This window comes from Cryptomeria japonica, chromosome 7, assembly GCF_030272615.1.
Source record: "Cryptomeria japonica chromosome 7, Sugi_1.0, whole genome shotgun sequence".
In the NCBI taxonomy this organism is placed as follows: domain Eukaryota; kingdom Viridiplantae; phylum Streptophyta; class Pinopsida; order Cupressales; family Cupressaceae; genus Cryptomeria; species Cryptomeria japonica.
The window spans coordinates 413,175,820-413,194,752 of NC_081411.1; the positions used below are offsets into that span (position 1 = coordinate 413,175,820).

The window sequence follows — 18,933 nt, forward strand, 5'->3', positions numbered from 1 at the left end:
TCACTGAGGCAAACCCCTATCCACAACCCCCCTTTCTTCTCTTTTATGTGTGTAGGTTGTAGTGGTGCAGTTATAATTGCAATTTTGGGCTTCATTTGCAGAGACAGAAGAACCCTTTTTGTTTCATGGATTTTGTGGCGAACCGTGTACATTCCCGCGACAATCTCAACGACTTTTCTTCAAATTTGTAGGGTTGATCCGTGTCAGTTTAATTAGCTCAAATCCGAAGTTACAGCGCGATCCCGAACCAATAGCTATTCATTTCACTCATTTTCCCTCTCTTTTCCACATAGTCAACAAGTCAACTTTCTCATTTACAAAAGAGGGTAAATCACACTTCAACCACTTGTAATCCACTCAGAATTCACATCCTTGTTTCCCTCGGATTTGGATCTAGTGGATTCAACCTCTCTTTTGAATGTAAAGTTCTTCCCAAGCGAAAATCATCCTATTGGCTTCCTTTCTCTCTCCTAAGTGGGTAGTCACTAGGATCCAATTTTCCACTTTACAATATCTATGCATTAAGGTTTGGACCACCAAGTTGGAATCAACATTAGAACCCCATTATCTTGCATTCCTCGAAAGTCAAAAAAATGTTGTTGAGAGAAAGTGCCCTACCACCATGGTCCCATACTTTTTTCCTCGAATTTTAGGAGGATAATAAAATGGTCCTATCGTATCCAAATATAGCTTCGTGCGAAAATACACCAAATCTAGGTTGTCCTAAAGGTGAATTTCAATTATGAAATCAATATATAAGGCATCCCTCTCAATTCATTTTCATGATCTTATCTTATGCTAACATTATCATCCAATTCAAGAGCAATTCTTTTGTTGGGACTCATTAAAATTGAGTCAAGTTTTGAGGCCCAATTCAAATTTTTGCTTTGCATTTCCAAATGAGTCAATTTGAATGGCCTATTTAGAGAGAGGGCAAAATGGAGCCAGTTGATTTTCAAGGGTAAGGCTCGGGATTCATGTCCTACACCTTTCATTTGGCCTATGCAATGATGTGCAACTTTCAAATTTCAATTTGGATAAGTTTACAAGGTACCCATTTCGAGGGGTGAGCTGAAAGTGCATTTTAGGCACAAATGCAGATTTTATTGAATAGCCTACTTTGGGTGTTTACATCTTTTACCCTGTTGATCGTCATGAAGAAATTCAAAATGGATTCAATTCTATGCTTAAATGTGAGTTAGCTTGCAAATTTCAAGTCCTAATGAATCCATTTGCTCAGGTTTCGAAGATCAATCCATTTGCAGTTTGTGTGGTTTGACTAGTCCCTATTTCGACAGCTAGTCGGAGCCCTATTTTGAACGAGTGTAAAAGTTGCCTCAGTGGGTGTCATTGCCAAAACGTTTCTTTCGAGTTAATGCTGGTATAAATGATGAGCTATGTTTCAAATTTCAAGCCTCTGCCAATCCGTTTGATCGGTTTTCAAAAGGGTTCATTTAACCATCATTTTCAGTTATCCGTACTTACAGTGCTATATTAGTTAAAATAGTTGTTTTTATGAGCGCGCCATTTGTATCCAGTCAAGCTTTTGGTCAAACTGAGAATTCAAAGATTTAGTATGTACTTCAAGGTACCTGTGTTTCAAATTTGAGGATCTATGGAGGTCGTTTGATATTTTTGAGAAGGGCATCATGTGTTGCCAAAACATTGACTTCATCAGGTCCGCAATGTCGACAAAGCCAGTTGGTCATTTTCGCCAATTAATATCTCTTCGCTCGGGACTCATCTTGAGAAACCGTTTGGTAGATTCCATGCTTGCATATCAGAGTACACGCCTATGAAATGGCGAGCTCCAAAAAGGTGTTTTGACTGGCTTGAAAAATACGTCTTCGCGATTAAATGCGAAAATGTGGCGCAAGTGCCTGAAAGTTGTAAAATTCAGTCTGATGATCCAAAAATGATATCGATCGATTCCAGAGGTATGTTTGAGGTCTATGAGTCTTTTCAAAGGTCAATTGAACGAAAACAAAAAAAAATTTAGTCGAACCCACTTTGGGGCCCAACTTGGCTCATGCTCGCGGATTGATTTTGTTGGCAAATTGGTTTATTATGAGATGTTTTCGTTTCATTATACCGGCATATAGCTGAAGTGCTAATGTTTAAGCTATTTTTAGTTAGAGGCAGGAATGTTTGGTTTTATTAAAGCTAAATATTTCTTATAATACAATTGGCATGTGAGTGCAAAGTAAATGGAATGTGCTTTGAGAAGGCCTATTGAAATATTCAGCCAAATGTATTCTGGCAACTGGTGCAGCGTCTAAAAGAGGAAATGAACTCCCAGCAAATGTGCATTGGCAAGCATCCTCCCTTCACGTGGTATGGTGGAAGGGACATAGTAGGAAGCTCTCAGCTATGGCGAGTTGGCAGATCTAAGGTTTAAATCTGTAACCTTTGGAAATTCAGCAAATGCCAATGGCATTTTCCAACAGCCTACCCCCCCCCCAATTTCTCCTTGCGTGGCTGTTGAAAAGCCAAAGAATTTTTTAAACAAATGCAACTTGCAGCTAACTCACTCCTCCTGTGCAATGATTGAAAGGTTCAAACAGCAAAACCTATGGCCTTTGTTGAATTTCCTTGCGTGGAGTTTGGAGGGCAACAGAAAATACTTCATTTTTAATGCAAATCGATGTTATCCCCTCCTCCCTCCATGGTGTTGGTGAGGCGTTGGAGTTTGTAGGATACAGAATTTTTCTCAAGCAACAGAAGAAGTAGTGTGGTATGGTTTAAGAGTGTAACTTTTTCCATTTGCAATCAGCTCCCCCTCTGCGTGACATGGAGTTGGAAGAAGGCGTGAGAGGTAGTAGACTGCGATGGTGGAATGGGGTTTAAATCCCTCTATCAAATGTAATTTGGCAGAAAGTAATTCCCTCCCTCACGTGGCCTGTGAAAAGGGCGTTGAAACTCCCAAGCTAATGCAATTTGTCAGGCATAAAGCCCAATAGCATGTCCTCTGTCAACATCCTCCTTCACATGGTATGATGAAGAGGTCATTTTCAAACTGCAGCAAGTGTTTTTCTCCCCTCCCTGTGTGGTGTTCTTCACGCCCTTTGCTAGTCCTCCTTGCTTCACGTGATGTATAAACCAGTAAGTATCCCCTGCGCAGAACCGTGGATGAAGGAAGGCATTTTAGAAAGTGTTGTGGGCAAATGTAGAGCCAAATCCTTCTGCGTGGAGATTGGAGAAGGAGTTGCAGATAATTCCAAATAAATTCAATGGAAAGGCATCGACCTCTGTTTAGCATGTTAAAAGATAATAAAGTTCTATGTTTTAAAATTGTTGGCAGGAGTAAACACGTAGAAGGAGGAGAACTAGAGAAACTTTTAAGAAAATGCAAATTTGTGCCTTCTCCCTTATGGTCACGTGGGAGGTTTTCAAACTCCATCAAATAGCATTTGGCAAGCATAAATCCCTGCGCAATGGAGAAGGACATTAAAATCCCAAAAAAAATGCGCTGCCAGCCATTAAAGTTGCAGAGAAAGCTTAAAAACATTCGCTGGGAAATGGTATTTTTTGGTATATATAAGCAATACTCCACCCATTCATAATGTCAAAGCTTAAGGGCTTTTGACGGACAATGCCTGTTGGGTGTCCAAGCGGACCCCACACGCATGGGTACGGATCCCAAGGCGACCGAGGTGATGATAGATGGTGACAGGGAGACCCCATGTAGGCACACTTCCCGAGGCAGACAGGCGAAATTTTGCAGAGAAAGGCCGACTTAACCAACAAGCAGGTTCGGGAGATCGGACGACTCGTGCGACTTTGCGAAGGAAAGTTGCTCGAAGGTTAAGGGCTGTGAAATGGCGAAAAGTGTCCGCGAAAATTGAGCAGGGTAAAGATCACGCAAGTTCCAGATGATCCGATGGTCGGCGCGACTTCGCGAAGGCGAGATACACGCAAGTTAAGGGCTGCGAAATGGCGAAAATCCCAGGGCGAAAATGCAGCAAGTTAAAGATCGAGCAAGTCTGATGAAGATCAAGGCCTCGCGTGATTTCGTGACCCAAAGTTGCACGCCGGTTACCGTCTGCGAAATGGCGAAAGCCAGGTGGCGATGACGTGGCAAATCCAGTTGGCCGTCTAGTAGGCGGGCCCCATCCAAGTGGCGGTGATGTGGCGCACACGTGGCGTACAAGTGGACAGACAAGTGGCGGTGACAAAGCAAACAAGTGGCGGTGATGAGGTGTCATCCCAGATGGCGCCCAGTGGACCCTGCGAGCCAATCAAAGTTCGTCACGTGGCAAGGCGTCAAGGCACAATCAGAGCAAAAATCAAAGTTAAATGTAGATTAAATATATAGTTCAGACTATATTAAAAATTCAAAAATTTAAATGATTGTGCACACTTGAAGAATTAATTCACTCAGAGCTCATTTTTTGGCCAAAATATAAAGTATTATATATTGTCAGAAAGCTCTCGAGTTAAGGGTTGCAAAATGGCGAAAAGCCCAGGGCGAAAATGCAGCAAGTTAAAGATCAAGCAAGTCCGATGAAGATCAAGGGCTCGCGTGATTTCGTGACCCAAAGTTGCACGCCGGTTACCGTCTGCGAAATGGCGAAAAGCCCAGGGCGAAAATGCAGCAAGTTAAATTTCGAGCAAGTCCGATGAAGATCAAGGGCTCGCGTGATTTGGTGACCCAGAGTTGCACGCTGGTTACCATCTGCGAAATGGCGAAAGCTAGGTGGCGATGACGTGGCAGATCCAGTTGGCCGTCCAGCAGGCGGGCCTCGTCCAAGTGGCGGTGATGTGGCACACACGTGGCGTACAGGGGGGCAGACAAGTGGCGGTGACAAAGCAAACACATGGCGGTGATGAGGTGTCATCCCAGATGGCGCCTAGTGGACCCTGCGAGCCAATCAGAGATCGCCACGTGGCAAGGCGTCAGGGCACAATCAGAGCAAAAATCAAAGTTAAATGCAGATTAAATATATAGTTCAGACTATATTAAAAATTCAAAAATTTAAATGATTGTGCACACTTGAAGAATTAATTCGCTCAGGGCTCATTTTTTGGCCAAAATATGAAGTATTATATATTGTCGGAAAGCTCTCAAGATGAGGAATGCAGTTATGAAGTTTGTTTCAACAAAGATCAAATATTTTGAGAGCAGTTTCCACGAGAAAGAAGAAGAATTGAAATTCAGTTGGAAAAAGAGACTCTTGGCAATTTCGGTTGCAGACCTAATATTTTCCCTCTTCCTTCTTATTCCAATTTTCTTCTCATTGTAATGGTTCCAGAATTTTGTGAGAGTGGCTCCAATTTTCATGGCTTCCAATTCTGAGTTCTCTTCAAGATTGTACAGGGCAGGGCTTTTCTTTCAGTGATAGAGTATCTTCTTGCTGTAAATGTTTTTGTTGCAGGTCATGTAGTGTAAGGCATATACACAGTTTATTGGATTGTCACTAAACATTCTCTGTTTTCAATAAACCCAATCTTCAAGGGAGTTTGGGTTTGTCCTCTCAAAGTGGGAGTGTAAAGGTTGTTTTCAGGTACTCTTCAAGGAAGAGTTTAAATTCTATGAGCAATCATTTTGGATTCAAGATAATGTCTAGATATGTATGATCCTCTTTCTAAAATTAGAATGTATTAATGTCAAGCATTAATACAGGGATATCTTTCTTAATAAATTGGATTTGCAACAAAGGTGTTCATTTTCAGTTTGATGTATGACTCTATTGCCCTTAGATAAGGCACCGATCTTACAGTTTTTGGGGTTTTCACAGGGATTTAAAATCAAAAATCAGAATATCTTTCTTTTATGTTATGTTTTGAAATGTTTCATCTATCTCATGCTCAAGCATAGCTGAGTTGTATGTGTAGATCTAGCCCATCCCCAGTAACCCACTTGTTGTTGAGCTCTGGTGAGATTTATCTGCTTCATTGATGTTGTCATAGGTGTGTAATAGGTTGAATTTTAAGCATCAAAGGTATACCCACCTAGGTTTTGCAGAGCTTGAAGAGTAGAAGGATTTAGATCCTTGTCATGTTGTCCAAGCCCTGAGGTTCTCCATAGATTGAATTGGCTACTTCATAGATCAATTGCAGGTGTTCTTGGGTTATCACTTTTGGTGAACATCTTCTTCCTCAAAGGCAGGTCTAATTCAAGGAGCATCAAACTACATCAAAACATCTTCCATTTATGTTTAATCTATGATTTCATTATGGAATTTTATGTAAATTGTCATGTTGTTGCATCAACACATGGAGGACTTATCCCAAGGGCATTGCATCAGCTATTGAAGGCATAATCATCTACATTCAAGTATTTCACTTTCAGATAGATAGCCTTGCCCTCAAAAGGCAATCTTTCTGATTCAATTTTATTTCTATTTCTATTTCAATTAGGGTTAATTCCAAACCGAGGATTTGACCTAAAGCAAGCCCTTATCCACACAAAAAATTCCTTTCTTTTGGTGTGCAGGTGACATATTCAAGAGCTACGAAGAGGAAACAGATATAGGCAAAAACAAACTAAACTAGCTTTTGTAGTGGGGCAATCGGGGGATACAATGACTCTTTTTGAGTTTGTTTTAATAGGGCGGGCCGTATGCTTTTAGGTTGAGGACTCGACCGGTCATTTATGTGCGGGTCGAGCACCCGGGCAACCCTGTGACCTCTCAACACTATGTAGAGGGACTAAGGTGCTCGCGGAGGACCAAGGCATTGTAGAGGGACTAGGGTGATCATGGAGGACCAATGCACCCTACCACCTTGGTCCCAAGAATTTTTCCTAATCTTTTGACAATGTATCCTATGCATCTCTCTAATTTGGAAAACATCTTGCTTGCCCGTCTAAAGGTAGGGCACCCTACCACCTTGGTCTGGATAGTTCAACCCAAATTTTAAGCTATAGGTTCTAATTCACTTCTTCTCCAATCTTTGTTTGTGGCTTTGTTTGACAGAACACTTCATTATCACTGTTTTGGTTCAATACTTGTTAATGCATGATAGCCTCGGTAAGATAAATGATTGAATGAGAGCTAAATGAAGTCTCTCATTCAAACATTTATTATCGTGAGGGCGCACGATCAAGTGATGTCTTGATCGGCCATGTCCAAAAGACATGGCTGGTCAAGGCATCGCTTGACCGTACCCAACCTACTACATATACCAAATGAAATGTGTGAGAATGGATATTGAAATAAAAATGCTCCTCCTCTCCTGCAACATAAAAGAAGACAATTCAGATTTATACAACAATTCAGTTATAGATAATAGATAGAAGAAGATAAATTTTAATTCTGATCCACAAAATTATTGGAAGGTGACAATCTTACAATAACTCAAGATTGTGGATAGAATCGCCGACTAAAGCAATCCACATAAAAGCTTGTGGATAGAATCGCCGACAGAGGCAATCCACACAAGAGCTCATGGATAGAATCGTCAACTGAGGCAATCCACGTAAAAGCTCATGGATAGAATCGTCGACTAAGGCAATCCACGTAAGAGCTTGTGGATAGAATCGCTGACTGAGGCAATCCACGTAAGAACTTGTGGATAGAATCGTTGACTAAGGCAATCCACACAATAGCTCACGGATAGAATCGCCGACTGAGGCAATCCACGTAAGAGCTCATGGATAGAATCACCGACTGAGGCAATCCACGTGAGAGCTCATGGATAGAATCGCCGACTGAGGTAATCCACACAAGAGCTTGTGGATAGAATCGTCGACTGAGGCAATCCACACAAGAGCTTATGGATAGAATCGCCGACTGAGGCAATCCACTCAAGAGTTTGTGAATAGAATCGCCGACAGAGGCAATTCACATCTTGAAACTATGGTCCCAAGATGAGCATCATACGATTTATGAATATTGCTCCCAATACCTTTTACATTTATCTTACCTAGCTAAGAGGGAGTGTTAATGCATGATAGCCTCGGTAAGATAAATGATTGAATGAGAGATAAATGAAGTCTCTCATTCAAACATTTATTATCGTGAGGGGGCACGATCAAGTGATGTCTTGATCGGCCATGTCCAAAAGACATGGCCGGTCAAGGCATCTCTTGACTGTACCTAGCCCACTACATATACCAAATGAAATGTGTGAGAATGGATATTGAAATAAAAATGTTCCTCCTCTCCTGCAACATAAAAGAAGACAATCAGATTTATACAACAATCCAGTCATAGATAATACATAGAAGAAGATAAATTTTAATTCTGATCCACAAAATTAACAATACTTCATTATAGATTTGACACTCAATTTACATCCTTTCAATTGCATTTTCAACTCAAACAAAAAGAAAATAGGACTCCAAACAACATCCAATACCTCTTCTTAATAGGATCGAGGTTATATATATTGATTTCATCCTCCTTTAAATGTAATTATATGTGAGATAGGTTGTTTTCCTAGTTTACATAGCTAAGCTTCTAGAGCCCTATTTCCATTTATTACAAACACAAATAAGGCAAGATTCAAGGGAAGCTTGGTAATGTCAAATTGAGTCCAAATAAAAGGATTTGTTTTGATTACATATTTGTGGAGTGATGTATTCCCTTTATGCATTTTACAAGGGACTTATTCTCAATTTAGCATTTGTTCCCTAGCAATTCTACTCCATGTATTGCATTTTGATGGATGGTTAAAACATCCACTAACATGTTTAATTGTGTCTTGGTTAGTTTGTGATATGTTAGTGAGTTGTGTGCATGGCCCCATTCACAAAGTGTCTATTTAGGTTGCAAGTCTCAATCTACTACCAACATTTTTACCTTTGTTTGGATTGATATAGTAAGGAGAAGAATGTTGGAATGATAACAACATAGTATGCTAGCTAAATAAATGTTTTATGTAGGATTGGTGGGTGGTTATAAATGTGTGGGTTATAAAGTTGAGGAAGTAAGTTGTTTATGAGATGAAACCAACTTTATAAGTCACATGGTGTAATCAAATTTTGTGTCCTAAAAATATTGAACGAATAAAAAAATTCTTTATTATTTTTAATGTGATGTAGTGCTTTCCATTTTAATATACCTCACAACAATCAAAACAATGTATGAGAGAAATTTAGATGTACCATTTAAAATCTTAATCTCCTTCAAAATTATTTCTAGATTCTATCAATGACAAATTTTCATTTTTGGCAAAAAAGAGCATATTTTAGGGCATAATTTGTCTTGAAATTACCAATGCAATTCATTTCCCTCTACTTTGAGGGTTGGATCCTCGTCAAAACAAAAAAGCACATAGAATATGATTTTTCTTTTGATTAAATTGATCAAAACATCCTAAATGTTTAAGATTACATATTTGTGGAGTGATTTATTCCCTTCATGTATTTTACGAGGGATTTATTCTCAATTTAGCATTTGTTGCCTAGCAATTCTACTCCATGTATTGTATTTTGATGGATAGTTAAAACATCCACTAACATGTTTAATTGTGTCTTGGTTAGTTTGTGATACGTTAGTGAGTTGTGTGCATGGCCCCATTCACAAAGTGTCTATTTAGGTTACTTGTCTCAATCTACTACCAACATTTTTACCTTTGTTTGGATTGATATAGTAAGGAGAAGAATGTTGAAATGATAACATAGTATGCTACCTAAATAAATGTTTAATTTAGAGTTAGTGGCTGGTTATAAATGTGTGGGTAGTTGAAAGTTGAGGAAGTGAGTTTTTTATGAGATGAAACTAGCTTTATAAGTTACATGGTGTAACCAAATTTTGTGTCCTCAAAATATTGAACGAATAAAAACAATCAAAACAATCTCCTTCAATGTATGAGAGAAATTTAGATGTACCATTTATAATATTAATCTCCTTCAAAATCATTTCTAGATTCTATCAATGACAAATTTTCATTTTTGGCAAAAGAGAGCACATTTTAGGGCATAATTTGTCTTAAAATTACCTATGCAAGTTATTTCCCTCTACTTTCTCCTTGAATTTCCATCACATAAATCTCACCTCAAATTACGACTTGTTTTTCTCCCTTTCCAAACAAAAGGCACAAATTCAATTATATGATAAGCTAATATAACTTTAATAACATTGAGAGGTGGATCAGGTAGAGTCCCCTAATTGACTCCATCCTATGATACATGGGAGATGCATCCCCTACCTTATACAAGTGTTCCCAATATTGGGATGTTTTGATGATGTGGGTAGGCCTTATAAATGGCCTACCAATGATCCCCTAACCTCAACTTTGCTCAAAATGTCAAAAAAAATGCTATAGAAATTCTAACTATTGTGGATGTCAATGACATCCAAGGTTGACCATTAGAGACAACTAGTTGTCCCGTCTTAAAAACAACTATTTCTTTAAATGAAAAAAAAAACTCTTAAGAATCAATTTATGAAAGAGCAAAGAAGAATACCTTGGAAATCAAGTTAGTAGTTAGAGATTGAAATTCAAGGGGTTTTATTGGAAAATAAAGGAGAATTTAGATATGCCCATAGAAACACTCAAAATAATAATATAATTGAATTCATTCAATAATGCAATACCATATGGTTTTAATAAATCTTTTCAAATATAACTTCCCAAACTACAATCTTATGAAAAAATAACTAATTATTTGATAGCAAAAATAAACAAGTCACTAAGGTGACTTAATTAAAGTAAGCTTATTATTTCAATACCCACACTTAGGTTTACATTCCACAAACAAAACATGTTAATTGAAGCAAACAAATACATATGTTTTAGAATTTTTTATTTCAAAAAATATATCTTGAACCAAATGTAACTCCATCAAGCTGCCTTATAACCCTCATTTCTTATATAACTTCCAACCCTCATTTCTTATATAACTTCCCAAAATACTATCTTATGAGAAAGATACTTTTTATTTAATAACAAAAATAAACAAGTCACTAAAGTGACTATTAATGTAAACCATAATAGTCCAATGCCCACCCTTAATATAACAACAAAACATGCTAATTGAAACAAACAAAAATAAATTAATTAATGTTTTATTTGTATAAAAAAATCTTGAACCAAATGTGACTCCATTAAGTCGCCCTATAAAACTCTATAAGGTGTAACCCTTGAACTAAACTTTTAAATTCTTGTTTTACCACTCCCTTGAAATCCCAAAACATAAATCCATTGCTCGATCAAGTTGTCTTGTGACCCTTAGAAGGGCATAATTTCCTAGATTCATGGACTCTCAAACTATCTAGGCAACAATCTATATTGAATTCTCTATATCTTTGTTGGTCTTAGAAAAGAAAATTTCACAATAAATGTAATCCTTAGTTCTATTGGCATCATGAAAGGAAACAAAAAAAAGCATGTGATCCTCTTTGAGTAAGAAACTACCTAGAGACGATGAAAATCTTTCAATCTCATATATGATCAGCCTTCAATTGTGAAGACTCAAAATAAGAATCCATCCCTAATATATTCAAAACAATTAATTTTTCAAACAATTAATTTTTCATCATCTCTAAGTGTAAACTAACTAGAGATGATGAAAATCTTTCAACATTATATATGATCAACCTCCAATTGTGAAGGCTAGACATAAGACTCCATCCCTAATATCATCAAAACAATTAATTTTCAAAAAAAGTCTCATCTGATGGATCCTTATTCTCAAGACAATCCTCAAAACAATCTATGTTAACATCATGTGATTTGTCTTTGAATTTTCCCTTAAGCATATCACAAGCTCAAGATTTGCATGTTTAAGTTGTGTGACCCTTTTTTACAATAATAACATTCAATTTCCCCTTTGAGATTATAATATATTATCATTTAAGTATCAACTTCTATTTTGTCTCTTTTCTTATTTAAATGGACCAAAATCATATATTCTAGTGTTGGAGAAGTTATTTGAATAATATAAGATAACATCATCATATTTCGAAGGCAAGTTATTTTACAAAATAGCTTTAGCATTGTCATCATCTATTCGAGCCTTAACTTTTTGCTAGTTACTTAATGATAGCCCTGGAATTGCTAATATGGTTTGACATTGTGATTCTATTTTCCAATTTAAATCTGAATTATTGAAGATTTAGGGTAAATTTTATATTAACTGCTTTTGCTCCAAATATTTTATTTAAATAATCCCCTTTTTTAAGTATTAACTTGTTTAGATCTAACAACTTAAGTACATTGGTAGGTGGTATCTCCTTCGCGTATTTTATTCCCCATAAATTTTTACTTGTCAAATTGCATTTTCATTTTTAGTTTTCAAGTACGAAAATTGAACATATTTGTAGAAAAAAAATCCCTCCTTAAAAATAGCAAAAAAGAAACAATATCTATAAAACTAATGTTGTACCTTTATATATACACCCTCCTTTATAACCTTATAATGCATAAACAAGTAACAAGGGTCCCAAATACAACAACTCCAACTATTAAGCAACATAGAGCAAAACATTGTGGAACAACAAAGACCTTTAAGAGACATTATTTCCACAATCCATTATGTTATATTTGTTCACTTTTGGTTTAAAATGTGTTAGAAACTTTTTCATCGTCAACATTTCAAATCATACTACATGATCCATCATTAAAATGAAAGAACCAGATAGAGAGCATAATTGAAAAGATAGCTGCAAACTAATGAAAATAAATAAAAGCCAAGTGGAATATTCTAGGGCCTAGAAGATAAAAAAGGTGGACGTGAGAAACTAAAAACTAAAAAACAAAAACAAATAACAACCATAATCAAATAATTTATATAACTATGTATATATATTATTATATTAAATATAAAATCAACTTATATATTAGGCACTTAAATAGTACATTATATTGTTGGCCCCATGATCGAGAAAAACTTGAGTTCCATACGCACTTAAATAATATCACCTTGCATCTCTTCTAGCAGGATGATAGAAACCACCAATTAAATCCCAATAAAAAAAATTGCAAAAGACAAAAAAGAGACTAATATAAAATACAAAAAATGAACACAAAAATAAACTATAAAAGAACCAAGAAAGTAAAAGGAAATACATATAAAATACCAAGGAAGAAATTGATAAGATTTAAAACAAAACAATATATATATTAAAAAAAAATTAATAAAAATGCAAATAAGATATAAGAAAATAATATATAATTTAATTAAATAAAAGAACAAAGGAAATAAGCAAGCAAAGGCAACATAAATATATATATATATAGAGAGAGAGAGAGAGACAGAGAGACAGAGAGACAGAGAGAGACAGAGAGAGACAGAGAGAGAGAGAGAGAGAGAAAAATAAATAAATAAAATATGTAATTGCAAACAAAAATAAATAAATAAAGCAAAACAATACAATATAATACAATAAAATACAATACTATATATATATATATAAAGAAAAGAAAAGAAATAAAGGTGAAGAAAAACAATACAAATCAATAAATAAACAATTATATATTTAGTTGTATTGTTTTCTCTTTACCTTTATTTACTAAATATATAAACACACACAAATGAGAAAAAACAAATAGTTCACAAATAAGCAAAAATACAATCTAAAAAATAAATGTTAAAATATGAATAAACAGAGAAAATTGAGACCGTAAATAAGAGAACCTCAAGAAAAGGGTAGAAGCCAATGAAAGGAAGAAACAAACAAAGCAAGGGCATGAAGAAAAAAGGAACAAGGAGTTTGGGGTGGGAAGAGAAAAAAAAGGGCAGAGAAGACGAAGGGGCAAGGCGGAGAGGAGGGATTGGAAGGGGATCAAGTTGTTGATAAGGTTGTGGGTACACTGGTTATTGAGGTGGTCTAAATGTGTTGCCAGGTGTAGCTAAGATTCCAACAACTATCTCGATTAAGGTTAGAAGGGTGACTAGCAATTTCAATAGCCTCCTTGAGTTTTCTCTTAAAATAGTTATTTTCCTTGATCAAAATTTGAGTCTCCTCCAGGGGGATGTGGTGTTTGGTCTTCGTGGAGTGTTTCCACCAAGGCAGATTTTAGGACTCGCTCATGTCTGATGTCCCCACAATGCTCTTTGGTTCTGGTTTCAATAGAGCAACCAATTTCACCAATGTACTGTTTTGTAGACTCCAACATTAAAAAAGGGGTCCAATGGGTCTTTGGCATAAGGGATGTGGTTTCTAAGATTACATATGGAGTTGAAGGTACAATGAAGACCTTTTTCAAGAAGGATCTTGGATATCTTGTTGGATAGGCCTTCAACATAAGGGAGAGAGGCAGTAGGTAAGGGGCAAGGGGAAGAGGAGACAACTCCACGCTTGGTGGAGGCCCAAGACTTGGCATGTTTAGTGGCTCTAGCAATGTGCTTAATTTTGTTAGCCATTTAATTTAAAGACTTGGGTAAGATGAGTGATTTCTTGATCAATATTTTCATCATCACAAAACAAAAAGGCTCGAGGCCAAGGATTTGAGGACCCTAGTTTTTTGAGCTGGGTGGTGGTGAGAGGAAGAGTGAAGGTAGAGGTCAATATGGGTCACCTTACAAAAAAACCTGATGAGCTAAGGAGCTGTCATCTTTTTTCATAAGTAAACTGTCGAGGAAAGGGAGTTCATTATTGGTTTCTATTTCTTTGGTGAAAGAGATGCAGGGTGATATATTATTTAACTGCATATGGAACTCTCAAGTTTCTCTTGACCAGTAGGCCAACAATATAATATACTACTTAAGTGCCTAATAAATAAGTTTTTATATATAATATAATAATATATATACATAGTTATATAATTTATTCATTCTGATTGTTATTTATTTTTGTTTTGAGTTTTGAGTTTTTCTCTCATCCTCCCTTTTCTATATTCTAAGGCCTAGAATATTCCACCCTGCCTCTATTTATTTTCACGAATATGCAGCTATCCTTTCAATTCTGGTCTCCATCTGTTTATTTCAATCTAATGACAGATCATGTAATATGAACCAAAGGTTGATGATGAAACTATTTCTGACACAGTTTAAAACTAAAAGTGACCACATCCAACAGAGACCTGTTTAATCTAATGAAAACAATAGAAAATGTTGAGCACAAGTCACATTTATATGTTGCTTCTCCTTCATGGGTGCGGAGCAACAATAAATATTGAATGTTTTTCAGTTTTTATTGCTGTTCACTAAAGAAGTTCAGATTCTATGCCACGCTCTCTTCACCATGCTTTGCTTCTGAGATGTCTATACCTTCAAGTGTTGGGTGTGTTATCCACGCACATTAAACACCACTATTCTACCACAGAATACTTTCACTTTCCTCTGACTTTCACTTTCCTCTGCTTTGTACGCTGCACAAGCAAAGCTCTCCTCTGAGTTTTCGTCACTCCATTCTCGAGGTATTTAAGACTTATTATCTAATGCTCTGATACTATATTAAAAAATGGAAGAGCATTTACATTTGCAAAGAAAACACTCGAAATAATCACTATATCGTTGAGTTCATTGGAGAATATCATTATATAAAGACTTTCAAATATAACTTCCCAAACTACCATCTAATAGGAAAGTAACTAGTTATTTAGTGAGAAAAATATACAAAACACTTACATTAATGTGAACCTTAATATACAAATCATTTATATGTTGTTTTTAAAATTAAATTCCAAATGATTATGAGCTCCAATTAAATTATTAAAAATGGCATGTACCTTGGAAGTCTAGCGAATCCCATCTTGCAGTTTTCTGTATTTTCTGATATCTCTTATAGCATACTCTGCAATCTCAAGAGAGCTATCGCAGAAGTTGCAATCAATGACAGTAAGATAATTTCTCAAAATTGGAAAGCCAGTCCAGGAAGGCTCACCTGCACATAACCATGTTAAAGACGTTAGACAGTAATTCATTTGAAAAGGATTTAAGGAAATCTAGGAAATCTTATGAAAACAAATTCAATGTCCCTATGAAACAATCATTCATTCTCAATACGGATTTGAATTGGAATCCTTTTGATTCCAGCAAGCATAACACGGTTTAGTCTCTATTTGAACTATAGTCTATACCACATAAACATGTTAAAGACAGTCATTGGAAAAGGTTTAAAGAAATCTTATGAAAACAAATTCAATGTCCCTAAGAAACAATAGTTCACTCTCAATACATGTTGATTCCAACAACCATAACACAGTTTAGTCTTGATTTGAACTATAGTCTAGACCACACCAAGACAAATCTTAGGGATTAGCATAAGCAACCTAGACCGACCGCACGAAAATATAAGTTCTGGCTAAGAACAGTGCTCTGCCAAGACAATTCTCAGGGATTAGCCTAGCTCAATTATGATTTGGGCCATCAAACAAAGACATGTATACACGTAAGCAACCAAAGCTGGTACTGGATAAAACTTAAGGAACTAGCTTCAGGTCAAGAATTGTAGCCTGCCAAAATGAACTTAAGGAACTAGCTTCAGGTTAAGAACGGTAGCCTGCCAAAATGAACTGTAGGAAGGTTATCCTAGCTGTGTCAAAGACAAATGACACATTAGCCTACCAAAATCGTTTTGGCTTGAAACAGTGGCCTGCAAGTTGAATCTTAAGCAGTTACCGTAGCTCAATCTTGATTTGGGGCATCATCCAAAGACAAAAACTTAAGCAACTAGGTTCTGGTTAAAAACAGTAGCCTTCCAAAATTAACTGTAGATTAATAAGGATGACAGTGTTTGCCTTTAAAAGTTTAGTGCCCCTTGCTGTTTATCATTGTAGACAGGATCCATTATAAGTTGGACTATTAATTCATTTCCAGAAATAAAAGAGATGAGATGATTCCTGATTTCAGTCAAACTTCAACCAAAAAGAATCTGCAAATAACTGATGATCTGGTTCACAGAAGTGGCTTAGTCTATGATACTGGCCCTAATGAAGGAAATGTTGGCTCCTTAAATTAAGAGAGCTTGAAGAAAACACTGAAATTTTGTTGTCATGTGAGCAATGTGGTTTTCCAAACAGTAAAATTATATGTATGAGTTAATAATTTTGTGTTGGCTTTACAGTCAGTTATTGCAACTTGACTACATAATCTAGCTTCACATGCCTACATCAGTTTTTATGTATGTTTTTATTTTGGTGGGTAAAAGGATTTGATTGATTAGAAGCTCACAACCATGCATTACATGTTGAATAAACAAAACTTTACCAAATAAAATTTCATCCTGCCTGCACTCATTTAAAACGCATAAAATAACTATTATGTACTCCAGGTGCAGGCGGATTGGCACGGTTGGTGTAGTCCCAATCTTGATCATAGAGTTGAGAAGTGAAAAAAAAAATCACATGGGAGCTTCATACGCCATATTGGCATTTGACTTGACTGAAATGTTCCACGGCCATTGGGGGTGGGGAGACGGGGACAAAGGGCCTGAGTTTCAGGGACAACTTTCGGGGACGTGGGCCTTCGGGGGAGGAGACACGTCCCCGTGGAACACTCTACCTAAAATACAAGTTCTTGTACATTACTTTTGAAGAAAAAGCTAAAAAATTAACCGTATCCATCTTCATCATCCATATATGTCTGCTCTTCCAGATCGAAGTACCCTTGAAAAAGAGAATATCTTTAAATGATGGGACCTCGTATCAAATGCCATCCACCATTCAGCTGTACAAAAAAATTCATAAGGGAAGCCTCATATACCAAATTGGCATTTGGCTTGACTGTGACCTAAAATGCAAGTTTGTGTACATTAATTTGGAGGAAAAACCTAAAAAATGAACAGTATCTATCTCCACCATCACTATCGGTCCGCTCTTTCATATATACTTAAAGAAATAGCTACTAATCAAATCTCAGTCACTCTCAGTCTTTGTCTAATTAAACAAACATACTGATTATATATCACTGAACATTACTGATATATGTAACAAAATGCCTTCATCACAGGAACTCCAATGAGTGCCTTTGGACCAATTCATTTGAAAAGCAGTGTCATCATATTTGATGCAGGAAAATAAGAGATGAATTGATCTCTGCAGGTGGTAATCATCTTTATTTTAACTTACTAAAGGGTAATTATATTTAGAACTTACTAGAATGGTAATTATATTTAATATACAAATTATATGGCATTGAAATTATATTTAATATACTAATTATGAAGCTAGATTAAACCCTCTATGGTGCCACACGAGAAGCAAGTTTTGAATGGCATTTCAGAGACTAAAGATATTCCTTTAGCATCTTCAATGGGACTGTTGCAGGTTGATAGCTCGCCTCTTGTGGATGTTTGTACGAACATCCTCCCTAGCTCTCTCTCAATTGGATAATGTTTCATGTGCTCATGTTCCAACTGAATGTGATGTTGTGGAAGTCACTAATATTTGTACCAGTTGTCGATGCTACAGTAGGGGTGGATGGGGACTTTATTTTGGAATCCAATTGAAAATCTGGGTCTTCTAAGAGAGATCCCAAAGCCAATTGGTTAGCTAGGAGTTGAACCTGTGTCTTAGCTGGGTGGATTATGGTATTTTTCTTAGCTTCAATTTGTTTCAAATTGGCTTAAAGCCTTTATTATAGTGTTTTCTTTACAGGCGTGGATCCCTATAGAAACCACATCTTAATGATCGAAAACAAAGAAAATGAAAGGAAGCTGTAAAATGGCATCTGCCCATACCCAAGATATTCGGACAAACCAATTCAAATCTCACACAGAAATGAAATACAAATCGATATGACTTTTCAATAAACAGTAACCATGACTTGGTAAGTACCTTAGTAGGATGAAAATTGAATGATTAGGTGCCAGAATAACACAAATCTGATGAATATTCCTGCAAACCAAGACATAATACCAGAAATTTGAACAATAAAAAACTTTATGTAGCAACAAAAAGTGCTGCACAACTCATACAAATTAAATATAGAAATAAATATTTGCATTAAGTTGTCAATAAGATTATTACTAACTTATTATAAAGCAGAAAATTTTTGCTTAAGGGGCATTTCAACATGGTTTAAATTGTGACTCACCTGGAAATATAACGGAAATACAATATAGATATAAAAACATTAGTCTGTAAGTAATGAACAACAGA

General features: G+C 36.2%; 1 protein-coding gene across 4 annotated transcripts in view; it reads right to left on the minus strand.

Moving 5' to 3' along the window:
* LOC131033394 (uncharacterized) overlaps positions 1 to 18,933 on the minus strand; it is a 63,854-nt gene that overhangs the window by 15,206 nt on the left and 29,715 nt on the right. For 2 of the 4 annotated variants that reach the window (XM_057964621.2, XM_057964619.2), the window contains exon 18: positions 15,562 to 15,716. The gene's annotated coding sequence lies outside the window, so the exon portion shown is untranslated. Of the gene's footprint in view, positions 1 to 15,100; positions 15,202 to 15,561; positions 15,717 to 18,609; positions 18,670 to 18,933 lie in introns of all 4 variants that reach the window. The other 2 variants (XM_057964620.2, XM_057964622.2) reach the window with 2 other exon arrangements.